Source organism: Sander lucioperca, chromosome 6 (genome assembly GCF_008315115.2).
Source record: "Sander lucioperca isolate FBNREF2018 chromosome 6, SLUC_FBN_1.2, whole genome shotgun sequence".
Taxonomy (NCBI): domain Eukaryota; kingdom Metazoa; phylum Chordata; class Actinopteri; order Perciformes; family Percidae; genus Sander; species Sander lucioperca.
The window spans coordinates 34,251,828-34,272,594 of NC_050178.1; the positions used below are offsets into that span (position 1 = coordinate 34,251,828).

Below are 20,767 nucleotides of genomic sequence, written 5' to 3' on the forward strand. Positions count from 1 at the left end.
GTTGCGCTTGACGGCAGACCGCTGTGTGGAGAAAGGCTCGGACACCACCCTGTGTCCTCTGCCTCTCGTGTTACCTACCCTCAGACACTGCTGGATAATGATTTGGCTAAGATTTAAAAGCGTATGTTACGGCCTTTTTTCATCGTGCCACAAGGACTGTGGAGAGAGATGGGTTTTTTGCGCATCCCTTAGTGAAGGGTTTGTTGAAGGGATCAGACGACAGAAACCTGTTGTGCGATATCTAGCACCTTTTATGGGATTTAATCCCAGTGCTCCGGGCTCTGGGGTTCCCCTTTTGAGCCTCTAGCACAAATCTCTTTCAGAATGTTGTTCCGGACAACAGCACTCCTCATAGCCTTGACCTCGGCTAGGAGAGTGAGTGACATATGCGCGCTGTCGGTCTCACCGCCCTGCTTTTCTATTAGAGAGGACGGGAGCGTGGCTACTTTACAGCCAAATCCTTCATTAATGCCGAAAGTCAAAACGACCTATTTTCGGCCTAGAATTTCTTACCTTGAGGGTTTCTTCCTTCCGCCTCATAACAGAGAAGTGGAATAAGCAGCTCACCGAGTCTGCCCAGTGCAGCCGTTATCTCAGTATGTTTTACACACGGCAGACATCAGGCGGATCAGCGGTTTGTTCACTATATAACACTCACGCGGCTCTTTCGATACAGCGGCTATCTCACCAGCTGTGTGAGGTTATCACCCACGCTTTTAGTGTAAAGGGAGTGGCATCCGGGCACACTCCATGAGAGCGTTATGAGCACCCACGGCCCTCCTCAGAGGTATGACAGTGGCTGACATCTGCGCAACGGCGCCTTGGGCATCTCCGTGCCTTTTTTCATCCGCTTTCATTGCGCGGTGTGTCTCCATGATTCACTCGGTCTTATCCACACTTAACGGCATGTGATGCGCTATTAGGTCCTGAATGCCATGTCTCCATCCTCCTGCACCAGAGTGCCCATGAGGAATGTGCTTGGCATTAATTAATGAGGATTTTAATCCTAATTATGGAGCACCTTCAGAATCCATGCGGCAGGGCCTCACAATGTTAAGCAGGCCAGTCATGGAGATAGCCTATCAGATTTTTAAGCAAACAATATAATTTTGTTACATAAAAAAACTGTGCAGTGTGAGAAGGAAGAGGAGCTAGTCTATGCTATCTGCTTGTGGATTTTAGTGTCATAGGTGGCATTGACTACATCAGCTTCGCCCTTAACCCAACAGCAACAGCTCTTAGAGGGCGAGCCCTAAATGAAATAGAACGATAGTTACGTATTGTAACTCCAGATTCTATGAGTATAGGCATAGCCCTCTAAGATCCAGGCCACCTGCTTCACTTACATTGGCTGAAGAGAAATGCTGATGTTGGGAGCAGATCTCTGGTCTCGTAGCTGTAATATACAGTAACTGCAGACATAAGAGAGGCCTGTGCAGGGCACAAGGGCGCGAAAGAAATCTTCACGAATGCACATGCGCAAGGGATAAACCCAATAGCAACAGCTCTTAGAGGGCTACAGTATGTCTATACTCATAATCTACAATACATAACTATCGCTATATGGACAAGGTTAAAATAGATGAGATAAAGAGGTTTAGATCAATATTAATGCCACAACTGTGTCCTTTGATTATTTTGATTTAATTTAGAACACAGTTGACCATTTACTAAACCCCACCCCAGAGTAGCGGTTGTCTAATCATAGCCTAGCAACCGTAACTAGGCACAGCAAGTCTGTCAAGTCTTGGATTTCTCCACGTGACTAAATGATGTAGTTTTTTTTTTTTTCTCTCCAAAACCAAAACACAAGAGTAAGCAATGGATTAATGAATGAATTGTTTAACCTGTCTATCTGCCCTAATCTTCTCTACGTTAGCCTGTCATGCTAACTAGCTTGTCGAACCAGTGTTACTTGCAAGGCCAGGGTTGTCTATACAGTACATGGATTAGCATAGAGTACATGTATGAGGATTGGTGACAAAGCAGTCATGCTTTTAACTATTCCCAAACATCAATTCCAAGAAAGAAAACACAATATATTCTAATTGTTACTAAATAGTGTTTTGGTCCAGTGTGGTTGCCTGCTTGAAATACAGTGTGTGAGTCATGTGTCTGTTTAGATTGAGCACCACATGGTCTTATTCATTTCATTACTGTCACTGGCCACTGGGCAGAATACTAAGGAGAAACACCAGATGTGGCTTAATGCAATAAAAAGTGTTGGATTTGGTGTAAATTTGTAAAGCAAACCTTAGCTTTGATTGCTTTATGTATCCACTGATCCTCAACAGTGATGTCCAAATATAACCATGTTAACAAAGAGAAGAGCTGACATGTTTAAACAGACTCAGTGCTATTTTCAGTCCACTGTCAAAGTTATTTAGGGACGAGAGCTCACTCAGACATTGTTTTGAATTGCTGTTAATCTTTGGATTTCATTCAGCGACACTCATTAACGATGAACATTATCAGCGTGGGTGTCAGGATAAGACGTTTCCTGCATCCTACAGTCATCCACCCCAGAGACACAGTGTGTACTTGGCACAGCAAGTGGTGCTATCACATTTTTTGTCACAACCATGCAGTCATATTATACGTATGTGAGAGGAGGACCAGCTCTCTATGAGTCAGGCTTGGGTTTTAAAAACTTTGCAAAAGTCATCACGTCAGTGTTGAGCAGGAGTGTTAGACACTGCTTTTCCCATTCTCCCTCAAAGATGAAAAATAGAAAGAAAGAAACATAAAATATGTTAGAATAGACTACCTTCCTGGGGGGTTTGTACTTCACTGTAAGCTTACACAAGCACGCCTCCCACCACTTTAGATGTCTCTTTCTTGATATGTCATCATCATCTTTGTGTATCCACTGTTCCTGAAGGTTTATCTGTACTATCTTTCTTTTATCATCCTCCATTGCTGCCATTCATTTCCAAAGCATTTTATTCCAGTGCATTAGGCCACTGAGCAAAAGGCAAAGTCCAATCAAGCTGACAGGTCAACTGAACCCAGCGTACTTTGTCGAATATGGACACTTCTGAGAAAGCGAAAGTTTTTTTTGTTTTTGTTTTAAGTTTACTGTCCTGAAACTTTTGTACTGAGTGTGGGTTGCTGGGCGCTTTTTGAGTGATAGTTGTGTAGATTCACTTAATATAAAAATCTGTAAAAGGGATAGAAGTACTGGAGTAATGAATAGGGTAATGTACATTTGGGACTGGTGCAGTGGGGCAGAGAGGAGCTGACACGCAATACAAAATGAAGATACTGTATGGTGTTACTGTGTGGATTTTTGATGTAACATAAAAGGAGATTTATAAGCTGAAACTTTATTGAATAATTCTAACAGATCAATAAGCCAAAAGGTCAGTCCACCGGATGTTTGACATCTGGTAACTGTGAAGGCCTTTACATATTATTCACATAATTTTCAGACCCATTAAACCATTCAGTGACCCTTTGTGTCCTGTGTGTAAGCATCTGCATTCTTTATGTTTCTCCATGTTTTTCCTTGAATTGACCAACCGTCTGTTTGTCATTATCAGTTGAGAGTATGTTAAAAGTAAAACATATTGACCTGGAAAATTATGCATGCAGACCTAGCTACAGATTCCGTGATTTACTATAGTGTATATGATGATGGATTATCTCCTGATTGTCTGCAGGCAGGGGGTGTGCATGATTGAAGTGACTGAAATTGAAAGAACTTTTCAAGACTTACCGCTGATCCAGACCATCTTCACCCAGAAAACGACCATATGATAATATGATTGTGCAATCAGCTAATAACGACCCATATTTACTTATTACATACATATTTACACGCCAAATTCCGTGTAAGGAGGTTGGTTGGGGTGGTGGAGGGGTCAAACAAAACAAAGGACTTTCACACAGGAGACTGGGGTTTGTGTGCAACCAAAAGCCAACAGTTTTTTATGGCCCTTAGTCCTTGATGCAGTGACATCCATGACCCAATTATGTTCTCATTTTAGTAGTTTTTCGTGACTTGTTTAAAGCCAATCCCTTATGATTTCCTAACCCTAAGTATTTTTGTTGCCTAAACTTATCTAGTTTCGTTTCACAGCGTTAACTACATGTTTTAAATGGTGGTCGTTACGTTAAATAGAAAGGTCCTATTATTAGACCTGTCGGGTCTAAGCATCTGGGAATGATTTTTAAACTAAAATGTGTTAGGCTACACAACAAGTAGCGAACTCCTTTGAGGAATACAGTAACTATTTGTATAATGTAAGCCAGTGAGCGGTATAGAGAGAAAAAGAGAGAGAGCGCGTGCGTGTGTGTGTGTGTGTGTGTGTGTGTGTGTGTGTGTGTGTGTGTGTGTGTGTGTGAGTATCAAGTTGGCAGTTAGCAGTTAGCAGTAACAGTGTTGTGTTACCAACGTTAACATATTACAGTATATAGACTTATTCCTATCATTCTACTCAGATGCCACAATCTCTGTGTGTGTGTGTGTGTGTGTGTGTGTGTGTGTGTGTGTGTGTGTGTGCGTGCGTGAGAGATGGCGGTGAATATTAAGCAGTAAGGTTATAGCTGTGAACCTAGCAGTGCAGTGTCTGTACGGTTTAGGCTATTTGTCAATGAATAAATGCAACAACTGCTTAAGACCCAAGCCAAGTTCCACCTGCTGCCTCAAGTGAAGAGGATTAGCCCTGACGTTAGCGACAAGCTAAAACAGTTCATGCTCATGTAAGGTGGGTTGACCTTTAAGGTGGACCAGCTATTCTCATTTTAGTGAAAACCTGCTCAGCTGAATTTAGTGTGAGCTGTTCTAACAACCAGATAAAACTAATTTAGTATTGTTTATAGTTGTTAGACCTGACATTTGTAGCAATAACTCCTCCCTCATTATATTTACAGGAAACTCATGAAACTTACTTCTGCAAAAGAGTAAAAAATAAAATAACTGTTGAATCTTTTCATGTCTTCATTTTTTTGCACCAAATTATAGATAGTAGTATCGATAAGAGTATTGATAAGTACTGGTATTGATAAGCAGTATCGGTATCACTATATTGATAAAATCCTAATGATACCCATCCCTAGCTACTATGCAAATGTATGGTACGAGTAGAGCACCAAACATATCTGTGCTTCAGATGTTTGAATTTTGCAAACTATGTAGCATGCTGTTAGACTGCAAAACATTTAACTTTTGCATAAAATGATTAGGATTATGTCACGGTGGTGACTCACAATAGCATAAATAATGTGCAGCACATATAGAATATTTAACTGTGATTATATAACTTTGCCCTTAAGCTGTATAAATTTACTAAATTTACTCTGTGGAGCGCACACATGGACACAAGTAAGACATATTACATCTCTTATTTTTTTTCTGTCCATTCAGCAGTTAAAAATACAGCAAAAATCCATGAATCAGCCCTGGCGCGTTGAAGTCTATTTAGACTATCTAGTTGTTTATTTATGTCAGTGGACTTCCCTCGTCCCAGTAAAGCTGCAGTGGTAAAGGCGTAAGCTTCTCAATTGGCTTGGGATTGGTTTGAGTGAGACATGCTCATGTAATAATGTCAAAGTGGTTAAGCCCCCGGGCATCTTTAAAGAGCTTTCAGCAGCCACACGGGGAGAAAGACAGGAAAGAAGGAGGAAGAGGAGGAGGAGGAGGGAAAGATACATGTAGAAAGAACAAGAGAACAACAGAGTGTGCAGAGACCTTTTTCGGCACACGCGGGAGAGTGGAGCAGATGAAAAAGGTGGTGGAAAGACATCTCATTAGGTTAATGTGACGGACAGCAGCAATGAAGAAGAAGAGAGACAGCTAACATGAATGGTAAAGGAAGAAGTCGGTGATTTCATACACCAGCAAACACACAGCTTGGAGTCAGAGATGACTAAGCTGTATTTCCGTGCATTCGCCAATGCCTGAGCACCTCTAAAACCTCTGGCAGTGTCACAGTTATGTTCCCACTCTTCAAAGGAATCTCCCAACTTCTCTGTGATTTACATTAAAGAGGACTAATAGAGTATCTGTAGTTATGGTTGACATATTCAATTCTACTTAGCATTTTAAATGTGAGGAGTTAAGTCTTGGTAGGCGGTAAGAAAGAAAGCTATCCAGTCGAGTCTGAAGTGCGGTCTGTTTAGTAGAGGAGTTTATTTCAAAATTATCTCACAAAGCCTGGACCATAGTGAAGGCTAGTGGGCTGGCACAGCTCTCTTTAGACTGAAAGTGGCCTACATCCAAGTTTTGCTTTCCTGCAAAAGTCATGTACGTAAAAGTAGAGCAGTGCTAATGCTGTGTGCGCACCTACCGCGCTGAATGCCTCTTTCATCCATGCTAATTGCATTCTTCTCACCTGTGAATCATGAGCCTCAGCCAAACTCCCAGGAGGTGCACATAGCTTGTTATTTAATCATTCACAGAGGTCAGAGAAATACGCCAGCTCATCCCCATCTTGTTTTCTCCTTGAATCAGCTAAATCATCCATAACTTCAGCAGGAGAAAACATCCTGTGACTTCTGACTGTCAGTGAATCACCTATTCACATCCTGCTGATGAGTTACTGACACTCACAAATCGCTTCAGGAAAGCAAGGATTCAGGCTGACTCTCTCTAAAAATACCAGTTGTCCTTATCCTTCCTCTCTGCAGTTGAAGTTGGATTTGTACCGTGACAGGCCAGCAAGGTTGTTTTGTCATATTTGCACGGCTTGACTCAGGATATGAAGTGGAAAATTAAAGGAGAGCCTCTAGCAGGAGCAGTCCTGTTTATTGAAATTACAGGAACCAGAATCTGCTTTTTTGCCTGGAGTAGGAAATATGAATGAATTAGAAAACGGACTGGAATTGCCTCAAGGTTTCTTTTGTGTGTTTTTAAACAAAAAACGTTTAAGTGTGGATGTAGCCTAAGTCTTGATCACCTGTTTCCCAGCCGTCATATTTTGTTTGCTCTTCCGCCAGTATCTCTTACATGGCGTCAAAGAAAGCGAATGCATTGCCCATTTAGTTGTTAACACTAGTGGATCAAAGCTTTTTCCGAGGTTTAGTGAGCTTTTAAGCTTCAAACGTCATCAAAGCAAGCATATGTGTGTCAGTATCAACGGGCCATCACTAAGTCAATTCACTGAAACTCTTTTTTTTAATGAGTTTATCATCACATAACATCTTACATGGATAGCTGGTCCTGATGAAGGGGCTGTACAGCCAGGTGTGACAATACGTGTCTCGCTGTGCCAGAGGCAAAGAGAATCGATTGAGAGGCAAAGTGTTGCATCAGTCATTACACACAAAGTATGAGGACATCTGCACATCTGTATGCTGCTTAGGGTTGGGTACCGAAATGCGGTGCCAATAGGGCACCGGTTCCGATGTAAACGGTAGTAACGAGACCGAATAAGAACGAAAATTTCGGTGCCTGACTTTTTGGTGTTCCAGCGTCAACTTGCGTGACGTCAGTACTGCTACTCAGCACACTTGTTGATCAGAACTGATAGTGAGAGGATCAATGAAGATGCCAAAGGCAAAACGCTCCAAGGTTTGTCTGCATTTCACATCTAAGGATGCAGACTCTGCGACATGCAACAGATGCCTTAAACCAATGTCATGCAAGGGAGGTAACACGTCCAATTTGATGAAACATCTGGCGACACATGAAGTTTATTTAAAAGCCGAACAATGCACGGTGTTTAATAACCGACGTGACGCACTTCAACAGCAGCAGCCAGTGTCGGCCTCGCTGGACAAATTGAAGAGAGTCCCAACCCTGCCAGTGTGGTGGTGGACATCACAGATGATGATGATGATGATGACAGCAGCCGTTCCTCTTCTAAGTAAGTCTAGTAATTTAATGCCAACCGCAAATCTTGCATGTCAAGTAGGCTAGCAAACACCGTTGCCATTCATTTCATTTTTTTAAGTACCAGTTTGAGAACTGTTTAAGCACCGGAAACGTTTAAAAAATACCAAGTAGGCACCAGTATTGGATAAAACCCAACCGATACCCAACCCTAATGCTGCTACAGTCATTCTATACAATATAACAACAAAGGGCAATCAAAGCTGCACAGTTGCTAATTGCATTAGACAAATTCATTCAGCGATTCCACAAACCCAATTTTACTGATTACTTTCCAATGTTTTACTTGGATTTTGGCATTACAAACATTTGATTTCTAATCGTAGTGTCACTCAGCAGACCTTAAGACATCAACATTTCTGCTTGTTTCTCCATTTTTAAAATGTATTTTTCAGATTAGGCTTTGGTGCAGATTGTAATAGATGAATCCAGTTTTCCTCAGTAATGGTACAGTAGCTGCTTATCATTCGCTTGTCCCTCCCAGCAAAACAATTAACACAAATGAAGTGATTATGTCAATTTCCAGCATCTGCGTGTGTATTCCTGGAGGAACACCTGCACTGTTGCACACACACAATCCTGTTGCTGCTGAGCTGTAGCAGATGTTGGAGCCAGTGCTCGAAGACTGTCCAGATGTCTGCATCACACTCGTCTTTATTGGGAGGGAAAAACACAAAGCAGACTGCACGGCACGCATGGACCATTTAGAGACTATTATTCTTTGGAAAAGCACATTGAGACCTTCCATATTAGCCTAGATTCCTCTCCATGCCCTTCTGTCCCTATTTCTTCACTTAAAGTGGTTTACTGAAGCTGCTTATTCTTTGGCATTATCTCTGTAAAAACGGGAGGATAAATATAATTGGATTGCATTTTATTTATTAAATTATGGTGGTTGAAAAAAATAAGTGACTTTTTAACCCAGAAAAGTGAGAAGTGAAAAACTATGCTGTCCTTTCTAGGTTGAACAAGCATACAGCCCCAATTTTGACACCTCATGTCTTGGGGGATTTTGAATTGTAATAACCTTGAGGCTGTTAGATTAATTGCATGTCAGTTTGTTACTTGTCAGGTTTCTGTAATGGCGGTGAATATATGCAGCTTTTGATTCTAGATATTTTAAGAATGTGACCTTTCAATGTGCAGCCCATTGTTCTCTGAGGCCTCAGTACAACACATGACTTGCAGGCCACTTTAAATCACTGCTGTTGTGAAAAGGAAAGGTAAATACTACTTAGTTTGAGCTCAAACCTGTAATATAGCTGGTGACTAATCCATTGCTGCAAGCTAATATAAATAGAACATAAACAAACAACTTCAATAAAAGCTTAAACTCACACGTGGTGCGTTCTTGCTGTCTTGCTGTCTTAACAGGCTATTGTTACGGCTCAGTAAATGCAGCACTCTGCTGTCAGTGTGAGTGGTCTTTCTTTATCTGTGAACATCCCATGGGCTTTTACAGTAGGCCAGCCTGTTCTCGTCCTACTTTCCAGCACGCCTGTCCTCCTTCCTTGTTGTCTGTTAAATGTGACGTGCTGGCCCTCTTTTCACCGACCTCTCTGAGGTATCAGACAGCAGAGCCACTAGCCGTAGAGACAGGGTTGCTTGGTCTGCATCCATCCGTCTTGTTTGCTTCCCTAAAATCCAATTCCCTCCTCTCATGCAAGCATCCCCAGTGACACTCATCCATCTTTTGCTTCCCATGAATCTGGTTTCGTCTAGTCAGGTGCTGCAAGCGCATCATTTGTTCCAGTTAGGGTTTTATCCCTCCAGGCTACTTTTTTCTGTACTCTATTCTCTTTTTTCAAAATAGCCCAGTGACGCTATGTTCAAGGCTAACAATATCAAGGTGGCAGGGAGAGAATGAGGTTCGACTTTTTGCCATCAGCTGCTGCTCTAAACCAATAAACAGGATGTTAAATTGAGAATCGCTGCCATGGCCAGGTTGTTGGCAGTACTGACGGCCATATTCCAGACAGCGGTAATAGCATCATTGGTAATGCTATGGGTCTCAATAGGCTGTAATTGAATGTAACTTATTCAGTTACACGTATATATCTATGTCTCCCACTGGGGCTTAGAATGTGTCTCCTGAGTTTCATCCTGCAATAAAGACGGCAGAGAGTTTAATAACAGTAATGGCAGCTTAATGGCTGCTACCTGCCAGCATAATGGAAAATTTGAGGTGTCATATTGCGTCTTTGTTTTCATGGCTCAGTGATGGGATTCTAATCACGCCTTGTTATATAGCTGAAAATAAAACTACATCTCTCTGTGGTGATGCTTTTATTACAGTACAGCGTCCCATCACAACATGGGAAATAATCATGTTACCAGTAAGACCCAGTATACACATACACACAATGGTTGGCCTAATGTGGACACTTAAATATGAACCTGAGGCTCACTTACCATATCCCACATTGCCATTCAGCAACCCTGCTGAGAGGCAGAATGACCACATTGTTCCCTGGTAGCTTCACTCACATGAGTTATCCTTGGCTGGTTACAGCAGCTGTAACCTGTTGTTGTACTGCTATACTGTAGTCACTGACAGGTAAGCTAAGAGGCCTACAACTACTGCATCTACCATATGGACATGCATTTACTACAGTAGGTGTCTGCCTGTCTGTGTGATGGTAGACATTAATTTGCAGTCAGCCTATGCCTTTTTATTAGCCATGCTAACGTCTCTATGGATGGCAACCTCGGTCTGTGGGTCGGTTGGGCCACCACTTTGGTTCAGGCTGAAATCATTTATAACTATAGGATGGATTGCCTTGCAATTTTAGACAGACATTCATGGTCTTCCAAGGTGATCCCCTGACTTTTCTTCTAGGGCCACAATGAGGTTGATGTTTGATTGATTGATTGATTGATTGATTGATTGATTGATTGATTGATTGATGCATGGTTTTTAATGTCTTGACAACTATTGGATCAATTGCCATACAATTTGGTACAGATAGCTATGGTGCAGAGAGGATTAAAACTAATAACTTTGGTAATCTCCTGATTTTTCCTCTATTGCCAGCATGGGGTTGACATTTGTGGTTTTGTGAAATGGAGTGAAAATACCCCAACTATTGGATGGATTGCCAGTGATTCAGACATTCATGTCGCCCACAGAATAAATTGTTTGCATCTAGGCCCATCATTAAATCAAAATTTCACTAATGACTTTGTGTTTAGTGCTAATTAGCAAATGTTAGCACGTGAATATGCTAAACTAAGATGGTGACCATGGTAGACATTATACCATTGTCATTGTGAGCGTGTTAGCATGCTGACGTTAACATTTAGCTCAAAGTAGCACTCACAGTGACTGACTGACTGTAGACTATTAGTCTTGTTACAACTAATAATTAAAATCTGTTGATACAAACCAGTGTCATTCATTGAAATATTAACCCATAACCCACTGAATTATGCCTGTGGGTGAAATATCTACCTGTTACAAGAAAACATTGTAATGTTGCAGATGCTTTGTAGCTGGAAAGAAGGCTGGGATTTGTTCCCAAGCTTATACTCACAAATGTGTAATATGTCATATTCTCAGACTCTGGCAGTAAAGCAAGGACCAGTTGTAGATTATTGGCATGTCTCTCCTACATGAGACTTCACCTGGAACCTGCTATTTTCACATATGTGAGAGATGGCCAGTGGTCCATTTAGCCAAAGCACCCAGGTTAGAGTATGTGCTGTTTGTGGCGTAAATTAATAAATCAATCATAGACTGGATGCTATCCTCATTAAACACTGGCAGCGGTTTAAATTAATCCCTGATTAAACACAAATAAGCACACAACCACAAACACATCCACTCACAAAAAGACACACAAGCTTCTGAATCTAAGATGATAATACACTTAATGCATAACGCTGCCTACATAAACACAGTCCGACATTATTTCACAGTTACAAAATGGAAAGAAAGGTTCATTACCATCAATTTCATCTCACTACCTTTACTGTAATCACATAATTTCAAGTAGGGATTTAAATAATCCCTTATTCCACATCATACTCATACATGGAGGCAGGCAATAGAGATAAATTGTTACTGACACTTAAAAGCAGTCTGAGGAAATTTGTGATAATGTTAGTCACTATTTCCATCCTTCACTCCCTCACTGCTTCAGCTATCCATCTGTCAGTGGAGTCCCAGACTGTGTGTGTGTGTGTGTGTGTGTGTGTGTGTGTGTGTGTGTGTGTGTGTGTGTGTGTGTGTGTGTGTGTGTGTGTGTGTGTGTGGCTTTATTTAATTTTCTCTCTCCTCGACTTGTTAACCCTATGCTAAAGCTGCAGCCCCAGAGAAATGGAAATACAGAGAGAGAGAGAGAGAGGTGTTGTGTGTCTGTTTATGTGTAAGTGTGTATCATGGGATGCATGTTTGTGTGACTGTGTACTTTTGTCCATTTGTTTGTTTTGTGTATTTTTGTTTAATCAAAGTGTCCATACACAAATTGCTAGAAGTGTGTTAAAGAAATGTGTGTGTGTGTGTGTGTGTGTGTGTGTGTGTGTGTGTGTGTGTGTGTGTGTGTGTATACACGCATATTAGCTGAAGGCAGTGCATCTCTCTTTTGAGCCAGGTCCTGCAGAGCTAGCGTGCTGCGTTCGCAGTTGGCCTGCATTTTACCAGCAGTCTCCATTTACACCGTCTGCCACTCGACTGTCCACGGCTGAAACATATATGGATTCTCTGGCGTATGTACAACTGAGGGAGGCACACTGCAACATTTATGACATAACATATTTATGTAATACTTATCGTTCAGACTTATACAGAATACAACATAGGAGGTAAGGTTCAATATGCAACACTAACCGGTACACACAGAGATCAATCCTGTCTCAGAGGGCTGAATAGGACATCCACCAGTTGGTCTATGTGTGTTCGCAGTGTGTTAAGTAAACAACTGAGCCATATGTAGTTTAACTTTTGAGGCTCTGTCTTTTAAAAGCAGCCCACTCCTAAACTATACAAACAGTTGAATTGCATATTGACTGCACTTAGAATGAGTTTTGGAAAGCTTGAGTACAAAAGACCAGGGACTGATCTTTCAAAACTAATTTATTCTAATTACTGTAAGTGGTCTCTCTTATTGATTTGGGAAACTAATTGACTGGTACCTTTTAATTCTAAGAAATAAAAGGAACCAACTAATCTGTCAACAACCAGTTTTAATCTTCCTCATCCAATAATGACAGAGGCAAAGAAAAAAATGTTAGGCTAGTAGGAGACAAATTGAGTGAGACTGTAAGATTTACAGACAGATATTGCATCCTCTCTTAATAATATAATAATAATAATAACTCTTAAAAAAAATATTACAGTTGAATTTAGTGCATTGTCAAAGAATGAAGTAATGTAGTCAAAACCAAAATTATTCACTAATGCACCAATGTGGTTATAAATTCATATACAACATTAAAATAAAATGATTAGAAATATAAATCAAAGCCACAAGAGTACTACAAACGATTTGCCAATCATTTAATATCAGTTTTAATCAAAATATGTACAAAATATCTGTATTCCTTAAAGGCATATTGGAACAGGTTAGAATCAAGATAAACATACTTGAAAATTTAAAAATGCTGCCACTCCATACTTGTGGGTCTGTGAAAATACAAAAAGTAATTTCTTGATTCATCTGCTGAGGAATTAGACGCCTAGACTAATTAGACTGGCCAGCTCAAAACATAAATTAGCTCCTCAGTTACCATTTTTCTACATTAGTTTCTGGCCTTTTGGTTGTTGATGAAGAACTGGGTCAACAGAGAGTTATATCAAGTGCAGACTTGACACAAGGTTAAAGCAATTATATTCTATATTCTATAGTTCTGTCTAGAGGAAACTGTTGGTGATGCATCTGCAGGAAACTGATTTACCCCAAAATATTTGTTTCAGAATAGAAAACCCTGCCTAAAGCAACATGCCACCTTTTAAATTGTCCATTTGTAAAATGATTACCGTAACATAAAATGTTTAAATATAGGAGGTATCAGGAGGTCTAAAATCAAAATGAAAGACATTTGCAGTTGTCTAAGTACAATATAAGTGATTTGATTTATTTATTTATTTATTTATTTAGATTAGTATTGTATTTATTTGATGATGCATCATGAGTTATAAGGTCAGGGGACATCAGGGATCATGTTTGGGATACATTCGGGTGATGATGCTTGAGGAAGCTAGAGAGTAATGAATACTGGTACTGTTCAATTACTATATTTGTATGAGTATTGTGTGGGTTGATTCAAGATCTAATAAAAAGACAAAGAGAAAGACCAATTGATTGACTGCATCCGTGTAAACGTAATGGTTTATTTGGAACTTTTGAAACCAAAGGGCATCTCATTGAAGTTGTAAAGGTAGCCGAGAGCAGAAACTTGGCATCCACTGAAAGAGTTTTATTTTCTACTTACTCTTGTGTGTGACATTTTAGCCCTGAGGACGGCCTGTGTTTGCTGTTTCTCCAGCAATTTTTCCACCTCTCTCTGTACTCCATCCCTTCGCTCACAGCATGGGGGAAGTTCAAAGAACAAATACTAAAATAGTTAGTAGTGTGATCTGCTGCAGAGCAGAGGAGTTCTGTGCTTTCAGTGACGTGTGGTAGTTAGTAGGCCCCCGGACGTTACAATCTAATTTAGTTTTGTCACTAACTTAACATGAACTGTCTCAGAACCTCTGCCAACAGAAACTGCGTTTAAATCAGCATAAAAAATGAAGTGATTCTTACAGTATCTGCCGCTGCTTTATACCGTATGAAAACCTTCTGCTTCAGTTCGTTAAATCCCTGCAGCCTTCTGATGGCAGCAGAACACATATGTTGACAAGTCTGCAGCCTCCGATTTGAGAATTACGCACGGCCGTTCACTGTGTTTACCTCAATTAAATCACATGCTAATGACACCAGGCTGCTATAAATTAACCCCACACACCTATATACACATCAGACTGGTGTGTTATAACTCGGTTGTTTATGCGGGAGGCATCGTATTACAGCAACTCTTTAATCCTGTATGCCATTGCCTCTGTTCCAAATTTCTTTTTGAGCAAAATTGATGTTTCATGTTTTATTCTTATATATATACTATATTTACTCTATATATATGGCTGCAGATTTGTGATGCTGTGTGTTCCTGAAGAAGTGTCTTTCCATTTGTTGAGCTATCGACATCATGTCTCACTGTGATTGGCACAGCTGTTTCATAGCAATGAGACCAGTGATGTGACTGGCTGAGGGTGTATTTATTAATTACCACACCCTCCGTTCTATACTCCACCGCACACAGCCCTTTTGCACTTTGCATTGCTGCACCGACACAAACCAAAATAGCAGGAGCGCTTAGAGACGCTCGCACAGTCAGTGCGCCCAAGACTTACTGCTTTGCACTTGTTGCACTTGCGCGATAGGGTCCAAAGAGTAAAAGAGAGTGTGTTTAACATTTTGAATATAGCTCGTCTGGGAGATCTACCATGTTGAGGAATTCCAGACTGCATTCCTCAGAATACAATATCATGGAAGAGTTGGAGAAAAGAAAGACAAGACTACCACATAAAAATCACTGTGAAAAATGCGGCAGATGTTCACTCAAAGATGCAAAAGGATTTTAAAGAAAGGGACAAAATATTGTTGTGAATAGCTTTCCAGGACATCAGCAGCAAATAGCTTGTGACAATCTCGTTCTGATCACCAAATGAGCAGAACAGATCCTGCTCTTCATGGAATTACAAATGCTCTTTTTAAAGCTGGTTGCAAACTGATATTACCAAAACTGTCTTTATTTCACGGTCAAAGGGATTCAAAAGGATCCTTTTTTTAAATTAACATTAATAAATGATCATGTTGGCATATTTTTTGTTGTCATACTGTACACTCACACACACACACACACATACACACACTCACTCACAACTTCCATTATTGCAGTGACCACATTTAATCCAGTTGCCATATCCACTGCCAGCTACCGGGTCATAAGCATAATTATAACATGCAGAGATTTTTGGAATGAGCGTGTAATTCTGTCCAAAAGCGTTGTCACACTGCCTAACTTGTGGAATTCATCTTCAGTCACACTCAAGTTGCCTCCCATCTGCTCACTGAATACTACAAATTGTATAAGTAGGAGAAGTTCTTGTCCTCATCTTCATGAAATGGCCCAACAGATTTCTAAAAGGACTCTTGTGTCTGTTGGCCTTTTCACCAGCCTTTACCTCCTTAGCTCAACATTTATGTGACTATGTGCACAATTTACTTTGTACAGTTAGAGCCTTTGAATAATCTACGTTTGCTTGGTAATGGACCTGGACATAGTGACCCTTTAGGTCATGCAGTAATTGGATTTCATGGTTGAGAAGTGACGACAAGAAACTGTTTAATTTAGACCCGACAACTTTGGCTCTCTTCCCTGCATTTTGGAATTAGCCCAGAATAGAGAGGTGGTATTACAATGATACTTTGTTGTATCTCATATACCTATCACAGTCTTATATAGGCAGAATAGCCCCAAACTGCTTAAAGGTCCTATGACATGCTGCTTTATGGATGCTTTTATATAGGCCTCAGTGGTCCCCTAATACTGTATCTGAAGTCTCTTTCACAAAATTCAGCCTTGGTGCAGAATTACAGGCATTAGAGCCAGTCCCACAATGAGCTTTACTTAGGATGTGCCATTTCTGTGTCTGTAGCTTTAAATGCTATTGAGGAGGAGAGGGGGGGGCAAGGTGGAGGGTGGGGGTGTGGCCTTGACCAACTGCCACTTTGCTTGTTTGCAAGCCATGATGTCTCTCTCTTTCTCATGGGCGGGCCAAATTCTCTGGGCGGGCAAAGCAGAGAAAGGGGAGGTAACCTTGCCCCTTATGACCTCATAAGGGGCAGATTCCAGATCGACCCATCTGAGCTTTCATTTTCTCAAAGGCAGAGCAGGATACCCAGGGTTCGGTTTACACCTATCGCCATTTCTAGCCACTGGGCGACCATAGGCAGACAGGGGGAACTCATATTAATATTAAATAACCTCATCAAGTGAAATTTTCGTGCCATGGGACCTTTAATTTAAATTTTAAGTACAACTAGAAGGAAAAAAATTGCCATCACTTCAACTACTTAAGTAAGAGTATAAAAGTATCTAGTGAAAAGTTTACTTAGTGAGTTGTGAGTGAAAGAATTTAAGACAAGTGGGTTGGGGGGGGGGCATATATGTAAGGACCGTGCGCCCAAGATAATGCGTGTTCCGAAGCACAGAGTTACCAACTGCAAGCACGCATGCGTTTTAACTAACAAAACAATGATAACCTGGTTGGTTCACAGCGACACAGTTTAGTAACTAATCAGCTACAGTCTAAGTTTTGAAAGAAAACTCAGATCACCCACAAACTATTACACTTTAAACAGACTGTGTTTTACCTTTGTAGTAGACCTGCAATCAACTTTGCATGGCTACAGAACGGCAAAAAAACATTGGCGCATGTTTGACATGTAAACCAAAAGGAAGGAGGAGTTTAGTGCACATGAGAGAAATGAGGAGTTGCTCAATATTTCGATGTATGATATACAGTAGTCAATCTTGAGTCTATAGTCTCGAGTCCAGAGCATGCCAAGGATCAGTACACCTTGTGATTTTTTTTACCTTTGAGAACAAAACCAAAAGGGCATGCCCTGAACAGAATATTGATTTAAAAGAATACAAGTAAAGGATTAACAATACTCTACTGCCATGCTTGTGTCTCTGTGAGGCTGTACCTAAAATTGAATGGAAATCCATTGAATATTTGTTGAGATATTTCAGTCTGGACCAAAGTACAGGACCAAACCAAAATGTCCTGAGTATGAGTGAAATGTATGCTGCATTAAACTTATTACAGTTACAATTTATTGCAAAACGTTGAATGGACTGCATTAATTAAGTACCAGTGATGGTGCTAGGTGCGCGTCCTGTGTCTCCCAGGAAACAGGACTCCCGGGATCAATCCCTATTGTATTGCCAATCTTTATCAAAATTCCTTTATTGAACTACAGTATATCTTGCAGAAATGTTTGCTAAATAAATGTTCTTTTAACTACGCTGGTACGGCTGTGAGACATCTGCTGTGGTAAAAACTAATCCTCAATCAATGCACTCAATTTAGCTGCAAAATCTGAAACATCTAATCTAATGTAATTGTTTATCAATTCAGACCAATGTCTATCACTGAGAGAGATTTTCCAACAACCAGTGAACAGTCATTCATATTGCATTCCCTAAATGAAGAGCCCAATCAGCAGATCCCTCTGGCCTGATGCCTCAATCTCATTTCTAATTTATCTTACTTGCCCCAACCAACCCGGTGTAGTGAAGTGCAGTTTTACATTTGTCCTTTGAATCTGCAGTAGGTGATGAAGTGAGAGAAAAGGGGTTTGGCATGAAACCCATTCCCAATTCAATCCCCAAAACGCCATAAAGTGCCCTTCATTTGTTTTCAATTCAACTTCATCTGTGCTGTGTGAATGAGCTTAAACTGTGTGAGTTTCTGTTCTCCCAGGAAGTGTAAAGCATCTTAATGGATTTCTGATGTAGCTTCAGCTGTACGTGGAACACGTGAGGGAGAATCAGCTTTACCCATTATCATTCACTATTCATATCTTATACACCTGCAGTCTTACTTCCTTTAAATTCACTTGTATTCTCTGTGTATAATTAATGTGATATATATATATAAATGATTACTAACAGGACTGTGTTCTTGTTCTTGTCATTCTTCTTCTTGAAGCTGACATAAGATGACCTTTAACACTGTTAAGAGGTGTTTGTATGTGTGTTTGTGTGCACTTTTTCCTGACATTTTATTGCAAAAGGTCACAACACTTTTGAGTTTTGTGTTTGTTGATTCTGTCCTGAAAATCAAAGTCAACCACGGTGGTGAAACAGTTTTACAATGGTTGTTCATATTCAGGGCAGAATGGTGCATCCAGACCATTCTGAATGGTCTGGCTAAGAAACATGACAGTTTGTACTGCCTCCACCTCCACCCTCATAATGAAGATAAAGATACCAAAGTATGCTCTTACAAATTGTGTCAAAATATTTTGAGAAGTTCCTTCGAAAACCACAGTTCTGAATGTTAGATATCATACTCACAAAGTAAAAAGATAGCATTGGTCCTTTGTTCAAACCCTTAAAACAACCATATTTCACCAGCGAATAATGACTGTTCTCACTCACAAGCAAATGTGGAAGTAGTGCAATGTTGCAGCGCCACAAAACCTATGAGAGAAGAGGACCGGATGGATGGTTGAGTCAAAAACCTGTGAATCTTCTCTCCTACCAGATACCATTTTCTGGTTGTTTTTTTATTTGTCTCTTAACCTTAGCCAATTAGTTTTATTGGCCTAAATCTAACCAAACCTTAACCATAGAGGTAGAAGATTTAGAGATAGCAGAGAACAGTTATTTGTAACAGATTTAGAAGGCTTTCTGAAGACAGGGCGAAAGAACCTATTTTGTGGTTTAGGTTGAAGCACTTGATGCCCCAGCACCTTGTTTATTTTGCTGACTTTCTGACCAAACATCAGCATATTTCAATAGTGCGAATTTCTTCATCCTCATCCCAAAAAATAAATGATTGGATGGCTGAGGAGGCGGCTGTAGGTCACCCATGACTCACAGCTATTTGTGGTTTGATATCCAACTTCTCCCGTCCACATGTTGAAGCTATATACTGAAACTTGTTGTTAAGCACTTTGTCCTACTAATATTGAAAGGTGCAGTGTAATTACCATACTATAAATATTGATGGATATGCAGAGAGTTGCGGTTGTGTTTGCTCAACATGAACTGATAAAGATCTGTGTGTAGAATTAGAAACTAGAGACTATTTATCTTTGTGCCATGTGCATTTTAAAACAGGAACAGTTCCTATGTGGACACTGTTTTTCGTTCTTTTGCATTGAATACGTGTGTTGTTTATGTGCCATCTACTCTCCTGAGTATTTTGTATGTTTGTCACCATCAAAGACTACCAACAGATGAATGCCCAAAATATCAGAGAGACTATCCAACAGTTTTCTTGCTGTGAGTTGGATATGTGTATAGGAATAAAACAGTAAAGCACTGAACACAGCAGCATTTTAATATTAACATCAAAGTTATACCTTTCTACACACAGTATATATGAGTGCTTGTGAGACTGATGAACAAAGGTGTCTTCTTACTGAATTTCCGAGGAAGAGAGGAATCCATAATGCAAAATAAGAGCGCCTGGATGCAGTTTGATGTACCGTATGACCTCAGAAAATCTTTCTCCCACAGAAGATGGCACTTGTCAAAGTATGGGCCTTTTGTAGTTGGTACTGAGAAGTGCTTCTCTGACAGAGGAAATCATAAAAAGAAAGTGTGTTTGAAAGGGGTGGGATGTACACTTACCAGAGGCATCAAGAAAAAATATAATAAACAAGAATACACTCACACACAAATAAATACTGAAGATGTCCAAAGACACAGCGACACACACATACAATCTTGTGTCCAAGCACTGATTTAACTCTTCAGTGTGGACTCTGTAGTGTTATCGGACAGGACACATGGTAAGTGTACGACTGACAGAGAAGAGCCCTGATCCAACATTGTCATAGCTTCTGTAACACTGCAGGTGTTATAAAAGCGACTGGAATATGGATGCGTGGGAGACTTACTGCTGTGATTGAAATGTGCTAAAGCGAGTCTGTGCCTTTGTACTACCCTCCAAGGTGTGGGAGAGGAGGAAGAGAGAGAGAGAAAGTAGGGCAGAGAAGTGTAAAGTAGACAACAAGGTGGAGCTGCTCGCTGATACTTTGCTGGCCTGAGCCTGAACACAAGTTGCCCTCAAGCACTGGTTCCCAATCTGATCATTTTAACCTAATTTGCAATGCTGCATGGCAAAGCCTCATCCTCAGCTATGTGTGG

General features: G+C 40.5%; 1 protein-coding gene across 6 annotated transcripts in view; it reads left to right on the plus strand.

The window, feature by feature from the left end:
* Positions 1-20,767, plus strand: part of dlgap4b (discs, large (Drosophila) homolog-associated protein 4b) — a 111,518-nt gene that overhangs the window by 48,952 nt on the left and 41,799 nt on the right. The gene's annotated exons all lie outside the window — the stretch shown is intronic.